This window comes from Acyrthosiphon pisum, chromosome A1, assembly GCF_005508785.2.
Source record: "Acyrthosiphon pisum isolate AL4f chromosome A1, pea_aphid_22Mar2018_4r6ur, whole genome shotgun sequence".
NCBI lineage: Eukaryota > Metazoa > Arthropoda > Insecta > Hemiptera > Aphididae > Acyrthosiphon > Acyrthosiphon pisum.
This window is the reverse complement of record NC_042494.1, coordinates 89,031,720-89,039,718: the sequence shown is the minus strand read 5'-3', so window position 1 is coordinate 89,039,718 and position 7,999 is coordinate 89,031,720. Positions and strand designations below refer to the sequence as shown.

Here is a 7,999-nt window from a genome sequence, read left to right as displayed (position 1 = left end):
TCGCACGCGGTCCTGCAGCAATAAATTTCACGTCACCCCGCTTCAGCAGTAGTTTATAGGTAGGTAAATATATATATATAAAATGGGTACATAAAATATTATAATAAAAATATTATATTGTATACATATACCTATTAATGGTCAATGGTCCGGTGCCAATAATACAAACACAAGGCGTGACCCTTGATCCTTGGCCCTTGGCCGGGTGCGGTCAACCCTTTTTTTAAATACCTTTTTGCGCGTGTGCACAACACAACGCCCCATCGTATAATATTTTATATATTATAAACACTAGGTCGACGACGACGGGGTCATCGCGGCGGCGACGGTGTCGGTGGACAGTCATTAATAACAATCATTTCCTTACCGTCGACCCGACGACAACAACGAATTATTCACGAGACATTAAGTCGGTCAACGAAAATATTTATTGTCATTTTATGGCGCACGAGCGCCGGACATCCGGCACCTACATTATAATACTTGTTCATTGTCCACCGCGGTGTACCGGTTAATTGGCGAATTGGAATCAACAACAACAATAATAATAATACCTCTATTTGAATAAATACCTACAGATTATATGGTATAGGGGGTGGTATGATTGAACACTGCAGGTCTGACGCAGTACCTATGTTACAAACCTAGGTAGTAAGTAGGTACATTGTAATAAAATATTAGATAGAGTTCTTGTACCTATACTTTAGATATGGAAGCTTTACTATTATTGTGATATACTACGCGGGTGTATTCGTGGTAATACAGATTTCGACATAAGACAAATCAGTATTTTATAAGTATAGTAATACAGTAAAAAATACCACTTACAGTGTGTTAACTACCCAGACAGCATTTTGTAATGATAATATTATAATAACGTTATACTAATATTATTCGTTATTATAATGTTAAATTAATATTATTAAACAAAAAATTGCTGTCTGGGTAGGTGGTGTATGAAATTACATTGGTATTTATTTTATTGGCACGGTAACCGTATAATTGTGTGCATATATTTGTATATTATATCAAAAATATAATATCGATCAGTAAAGAAATAAGGACTTAAGCAGGGGGGTTCACAGCTACGTTATCTATCGTGCCCAAAAGTTGAGCTCGGACCAACTCTGGAAAAACAGTAGATCATTGTTAGTGAATGATATAGGTACCATTGTAATATGCGATTACAACTGCCAATCTTAATAAGATAAAAGCCACGCGGCACGATAACAGATGACGTAGATGTGAACTCCCCTTCACTGAGTTAGCTAGGTCAAGTATGAAATTTAATTACAGTGGTATTTACTTTATTACCGTGGTAACCGTGATAATGTGTGGAGACATACCTACATCAGTAAAAACATTAAAACTACTATCCTTAATATTATTAATACCTGTGTCTGTCATAAATGTATTTCTAACTCTAAAGTCCGTCATGTGGTTATCATGATTTTCCCTTATACAAGTGATAACACTGTTTATTGATTGAATTTAAACTACCATAACTTACTAAAACTTACTTAAGTTTTTTTCAGCTATTCGGAGGGTTTAAATTTTAAATTAAATATGAATTCTATATAGCCTACATCAGGGGACAGGAACCAATTATAATGATATTCAAACTTTAATAATTATTATAACGTGTCTGTGAACAGAAGGATTTCGTTTTATGTATAACTTACAGCGAGCAGTCCATGCAAAATATTATAATTTATTGAAATAATTAATATTATTATGCTATGAAGTTTAATTTACATATAATGTTGTATAAATGTAAGATAAAAGCTTATCAAATATTTTTTTGCACATATTATCAATTTACAGCAATCTTATTAAATATCTAACAGGTAGATTGTATATTAAATTTAATCACAGCTTTCTTGGAACATTATTTAATATATTTATATATAGTTAATATAAGTAGTAAAATTACTATGTTCTATAATGATGATATTTTCATATTATACAACAGTATAATATTATGTTTGCTGACCTGGCTGATACTATAGCGGCTAACTACGAGATTTATTTCGTATTACAACAAGTTTTGTGTAGTTAAATAAACAGCTTTATGGAAATGAAAAATATTATTGTTAAAGTGGTCTTATACAAAAACAAGATATTGTACCGTTCAGTATTAAACATTAATAATATTATTATTTAAAAACGTGTTGTTCTAAATTATAATGATTTATATATGCAGAATTGTTTATTTTTTTTTTTAATTTTAAAAGACCTTCGGCAACATGCATGGGCGATTTGGTGGAATTGTTTATTATTTGAATTGCATTGGTGTCATATCAAATACAAACACCATAATATTATGTTTTGTTAAGAATTAATACGACTACAAGTTATATTTCAAAACATTATAAGTCTGCGAATATTACCTATCCTTATTAAAAAAAAAAAGCAAATATTTATTTTCTGTTACAAATGTGAATTATGTTACACAATGATATTTCGACATTGAAAAAATAATATTCAAATATATTTTTAGTAGCGGTAATACACACATTACATAATATAGGAATATATTGTGTATATAAATAATATTATGCTAAAATAATAAAATATATACAAAATACAAATTTTAGAATGTTATTCCGTGGCAGAATAACGAAACTGAATATAATGATATTATGTATTTTATAATTATAAATTATAATATGTATTTTCACAAAATAATAGGCTTCAACCTATATGAACTTAGGTAATTGATAATATGAACTACTCAAACCTATATTTTGTATTTTTGTAGCCAGTATGGGTCTACATATCACATAAAATGTAAAAAAATGAGTTTAATTATTATTTTCCCAGGACAAGATAAAATCAAAATATATGTTTTTATTTATCTATAGGAAACATATAATTATACCTAATAGTACTGAAAATAATACATTTTGTTTTATTTAATGCAATGTGTACCTATGGGCTACGATTGATTAATTATAATTTTTTATCCATCATTAGTATAAGATTAATAAATTATTTCATTACTATTGCAGATGTCTCTAACTACGGAATAAGTATATTATATTTTAGAGATGCATTTAATTTATTCTTAAAAATATAGGTATACACATAATGTTCATTATTTGGAATAATATTATTTTATGACACGTGTCATTAGAACAAGCCAAACATACTATTATTATATCCTGTTTTATGAATATATTCATAGTAATTATAGTCCAAGAAGGTTATACGAAAATAAATTGTTACACCTGAGAGGGAAGATGAGATTTGTAACTTCTTATTTGAGTAAAAGACCCCAAAGGCTATGAATCATTGAGAGAAACGAGTCTAAAATTTAAACTGAGAAAATTCACATTTCAGCAAAAAAATAAAATACCATCATAAATACATAAAACAAAGGAATAGTGCACATAATATTATGTATGTACAATGTACATTGTAAAATATAATACAAATACGACATATTATTATCACACATACTAACAAAATATAATATAATATTATTGTTATATAATATAAACTAATATACTGATACACGAGCTAGATGAGAATGTGAGGAGGTGAAGTATATAACATAGATAAATTAGATATAAGATATTAACTAATATCTGAATCACATAAAAATGTGTTTCATTTAAAGCAGGCAACGGTGGAATGCATAGCGTAAAAAATCAAAAATGAAGTAGCGATAATAATTGTATATTTTGTATTGGATGAATAATATACTCGATATAATAATTAAGAATACCTAATATACCTACCTTATCATAAAGTAATGTTATGTTATAACAAACATATTATTTTGGGCATATAATATTCTTATTTGATGTTTTATTTTATATACATTTAATTTATTGTATTGTGTACAGTGTACAGTGTACAGTGTACTATTATAATTATAAGATTAAAGAACATATTTTAATAATAAATAAAATGTTATTGTTTTTATTAGTACCTATATTATATATTATCATATTATGATATGTTACCATTCATGAGTTCATGACTAGGTACTGATTAATTTGGCGGTATGTGATTATTGATTATTTTATTTTATTAAATTATAAAAATATTTAGAAGTACAATATTTTATTTAAATATTTTACTGAATCGGCATCGTAATTTTAGAACTTTAGTAAAAAAGTAAATAATTTTAATAATATATAATACGTTAATATATTATCATAATACGCATAATATTATGTTAAACAAAATGATAATAATGTATGTTCGATTATTATACACACCTACGTCTGATTTACACCTATTTATAATTATGAACCTGGCTCATGACTGCAGGTCTCGCAGCCCTAGGCTACTGCAGGGATATACTTATTACATATTATATATTATTATATATTGTGCATTGTACATGCATACGATTCGCATGAAATTAATTGCGACGGGGTAACTCCTTAGATTTAAGGAACGGCTTCCTTGCGCATATATACAACGTATACACAGGCGGGAAAAGGGTTAAAGGGTGCCTTTGATGTGCGGCGCTGGGCCGACACTAAGGGCGACCTCGCGCAGCAGTTTATAACACACACACACACACACACACACACACACACACACACACTTATACATCACACACATATATAAATAAATATACACGCCCTGGAAACCCTTAGGGGTATTTCGTAAATTAGTTCCGAGCGCAAACATGGAATTTCTATATTGTTTTTGTCCCGTCACGCTTTATGTATAATACATATACATATATTATAATACACACAGTAGACGCACGCAATAAACATAATATTATATATATTTAAGTACTATATACCCATATTTTACGTATATAATGTATATACTATGTACGCTTGGGTAGTCGTGTATTTGAAATGTATGTTGCTCATGTATATTATACCTAATATATTTATTTATATATATATTATAGTAGTTGGCCGTCACATGCAAACTGCTATGCAGCGTGGTGGGTGGTTTTTGCGCGTCGGCGTTTATTCAATTTGCATAGGTAATATATAAGTGGACGAAGGTACCTGGTATAATCCTGCATACTAGTTTAATATTAATAATAGGTATATATAACGTGCTGTTGCGGGTCGGCAAAAAAAAAATGAAAAAAAGCTTTAATCGTATAATTATAATAATATTTTAATCTGTATAGTACGCGTGAGAATAATGAAACTATTCACGACGTGGACGAAAATTTTTTGAAAAATTTTGGTTTTCGGGCCTGTCCGGGATTTGAACCCGGGACCTCTCGCACCCAAAGCGAGAATCATACCCCTAGACCAACAGGCCGCGGTATTTGAACGTCGTCAATGGTCACGCTTTACAGTAGTCAGACTTCTGCAGAATTTCTCCCACTAACACGCGTTAATGGATAAAGGAGAATGCGTGGATAAAAAAAAAATTCGAAAAAAAAATATAAAATTTTTCGAAAAATTTTGGTTTTCGGGCCTGTCCGGGATTTGAACCCGGGACCTCTCGCACCCAAAGCGAGAATCATACCCCTAGACCAACAGGCCGCGGTATGTGAATGTCGTCAATAGTCACGCTTTACAGTAGTCAGACTTCTGCAGTATTTCTCCCACTAACACGCGTTACTGGATAAAAGAGAATGCTTGGAAAAAAATCGAGAAAAATATATAAAATTTGTAAAAAAAAATTTGTTGCGGGCCTGTCCGGGATTTGAACCCGGGACCTCTCGCACCCAAAGCGAGAATCATACCCCTAGACCAACAGGCCGTGGTAAAAGAAAGTCGCGAACGATCGTCGTTTAGTCACAAGCGCGCGTGTCCGTGGCGTAGACAAAAAAACACGTCTTGTTGTAAAAAGTGACATCATTCAAAATTGCAAAAAAAAAATTTTATTTTGCAAAAAATTTTTGGTTTCGGGCCTGTCCGGGATTTGAACCCGGGACCTCTCGCACCCAAAGCGAGAATCATACCCCTAGACCAACAGGCCGCGGTGTAAGAGAATTGCGAACGATTGTCGTTTAGTCACAAACGCGCGTGACCGAAGCAAAAACAAAAAAGAAACAGGTTTTTTAATAAGAACTAGTAACTAGTAAAAGGTAACGAAATAAAAAAAAAAAAACGCAAAAAAAAGTTTCGGGCCTGTCCGGGATTTGAACCCGGGACCTCTCGCACCCAAAGCGAGAATCATACCCCTAGACCAACAGGCCGCCATGATAGTACCACGTGATTGTTCGTGGTTTAATCCGTGCGATCGGTTGTTGGCAGCTTTCCATTTCCTTTCACTCGCGAGTCGCGGTCTCGGACGAACCGGTTAATCGACAAAAAAAAAATGTAAAGAAAAAAATAGTAACAAACAAAAATTTTAGTGGGCCTGTCCGGGATTTGAACCCGGGACCTCTCGCACCCAAAGCGAGAATCATACCCCTAGACCAACAGGCCGCCGTGTTTAAGACTAAAAAACGTTCACCATTTAGAAAGGCGCGTGTCGAGTGTGATCGACTACAAACCATATCGGTTGTGAGTCGAACGTGGGATAAAAAACGTTGGAAAAAAGTGCAAAAAAATATTCGGGCCTGTCCGGGATTTGAACCCGGGACCTCTCGCACCCAAAGCGAGAATCATACCCCTAGACCAACAGGCCGCCGTGAATGCTGATGTCGTTCGTACTCTTTTTAAGGTTTATACAAATATAATTTCACGGTTTCAATCTCCATGATCAACTAATTCTTATTATTATCGAGGATTCCCCACTCCTGTATCTCCTACGACTATCACTAACGTTGGCCCCACGTTCACCGCCACTAAAGCAGTGACGTCACGTCGCCACTGCTGTTATAACTTCGGTACATCGAATACGTGGAGGTGATTTTCAGCTTGTCGTTTTCAATTGAGCCCGTGATAGTGTCGGAATACGTTCATGACTATTATATTTTAATACTAATCATCCCTATTCGACTATGGTTATACATTATACACTACGATTTACCAAGCGTTAGCGTCTCCACGTTTTCCTTTATAATAATGAATTTACTCAAATTTTGTTTTTTTTTTTTTTTGCAGTAATCTCTAATTAGGTTTATTTAAAGACCATATTTTCAAATGTTTGACAATTTTACAATTATTAAAAATGGTTCTATGATGATATAATTTTTTTAATTTGAACTAACCCTTTTTACTGCGACAGTGCGACATAATATTATATGATGCAGCTGATGATTTTTATGAAAATGTTGATGTACCTAACTAAATTAAGCTTCGAACTATTAAAATAATAAAATTAACCTATAATATTATTTTTTGCATAGGTAATACATATTTTATACTATAAGATAATAGTGATGGATTATGAGTGATGACCGTACATAGTCTTACAAAAGTACAAAAATACAAAATAGATGTAATTTGTAATGATATATATATATTTTAATCACGGCTATAATAGATAGGTACCTACTAGTAAATGTAGCCGTGATTTTATCCTAGTAATTAATAATTATTAGACTCCGAAAATATTAAAAAAATATGTTCATAGATAAATATTAGTAAGCAGGTAATTACTATATATCTAATATTTAAAAATCATCATAAGTCATTACCATTAGTTATTAACTCCCATAATATTTTTAAAACAAATCATTAGGTATAGTCTATGAACCATTATTATTTATTTTTAGTAGTTACTAGTTACTAGTTAGTGCCTATACGTATATGTAGTTAAATAACTCAATAACTACTCTTTCAATTAAGACATATCAACATTTAAGACAAATCATTTACTTATGAATTAATAAGGAAAATAGGTGATAATAATTTGAAAAAATAAGTCCTCTCTCCACAGCTTGGATAGGTACTCTTTAAATTATGTAGGTACAAAATCTAAGTATTTGAAAATAAAACTATTAAGTTTATGTAAACTTAAAAATCCCCAAAATCTGAATTTGAATACTTCATTATTAAAAATAAAAAATGGAAATGACCATGCTTTGCGAATCACTCTGTATAACATATTTATATTTTATAATGCATATAGACAACAGAGCTATAATTTTTTTCATTTAGTTACATAT

General features: G+C 31.4%; 7 non-coding genes across 7 annotated transcripts; all 7 read right to left on the bottom strand.

Annotated features, from left to right (window-relative positions):
* Window positions 1–5,181: 5,181 nt before the first annotated feature.
* TRNAP-UGG lies at window positions 5,182–5,253 on the bottom strand. Its single transcript has one exon. It is a non-coding gene; the product is annotated as a tRNA-Pro (tRNA).
* A 155-nt stretch (window positions 5,254–5,408) lies between these two features.
* TRNAP-UGG lies at window positions 5,409–5,480 on the bottom strand. The gene has a single exon. It is a non-coding gene; the product is annotated as a tRNA-Pro (tRNA).
* A 148-nt stretch (window positions 5,481–5,628) lies between these two features.
* TRNAP-UGG lies at window positions 5,629–5,700 on the bottom strand. Its single transcript has one exon. It is a non-coding gene; the product is annotated as a tRNA-Pro (tRNA).
* Window positions 5,701–5,847: 147 nt separating this feature from the next.
* Window positions 5,848–5,919, bottom strand: TRNAP-UGG. The gene has a single exon. It is a non-coding gene; the product is annotated as a tRNA-Pro (tRNA).
* Window positions 5,920–6,067: 148 nt separating this feature from the next.
* TRNAP-UGG lies at window positions 6,068–6,139 on the bottom strand. The gene has a single exon. It is a non-coding gene; the product is annotated as a tRNA-Pro (tRNA).
* A 160-nt stretch (window positions 6,140–6,299) lies between these two features.
* Window positions 6,300–6,371, bottom strand: TRNAP-UGG. The gene has a single exon. It is a non-coding gene; the product is annotated as a tRNA-Pro (tRNA).
* A 130-nt stretch (window positions 6,372–6,501) lies between these two features.
* TRNAP-UGG lies at window positions 6,502–6,573 on the bottom strand. The gene has a single exon. It is a non-coding gene; the product is annotated as a tRNA-Pro (tRNA).
* Window positions 6,574–7,999: the final 1,426 nt, after the last annotated feature.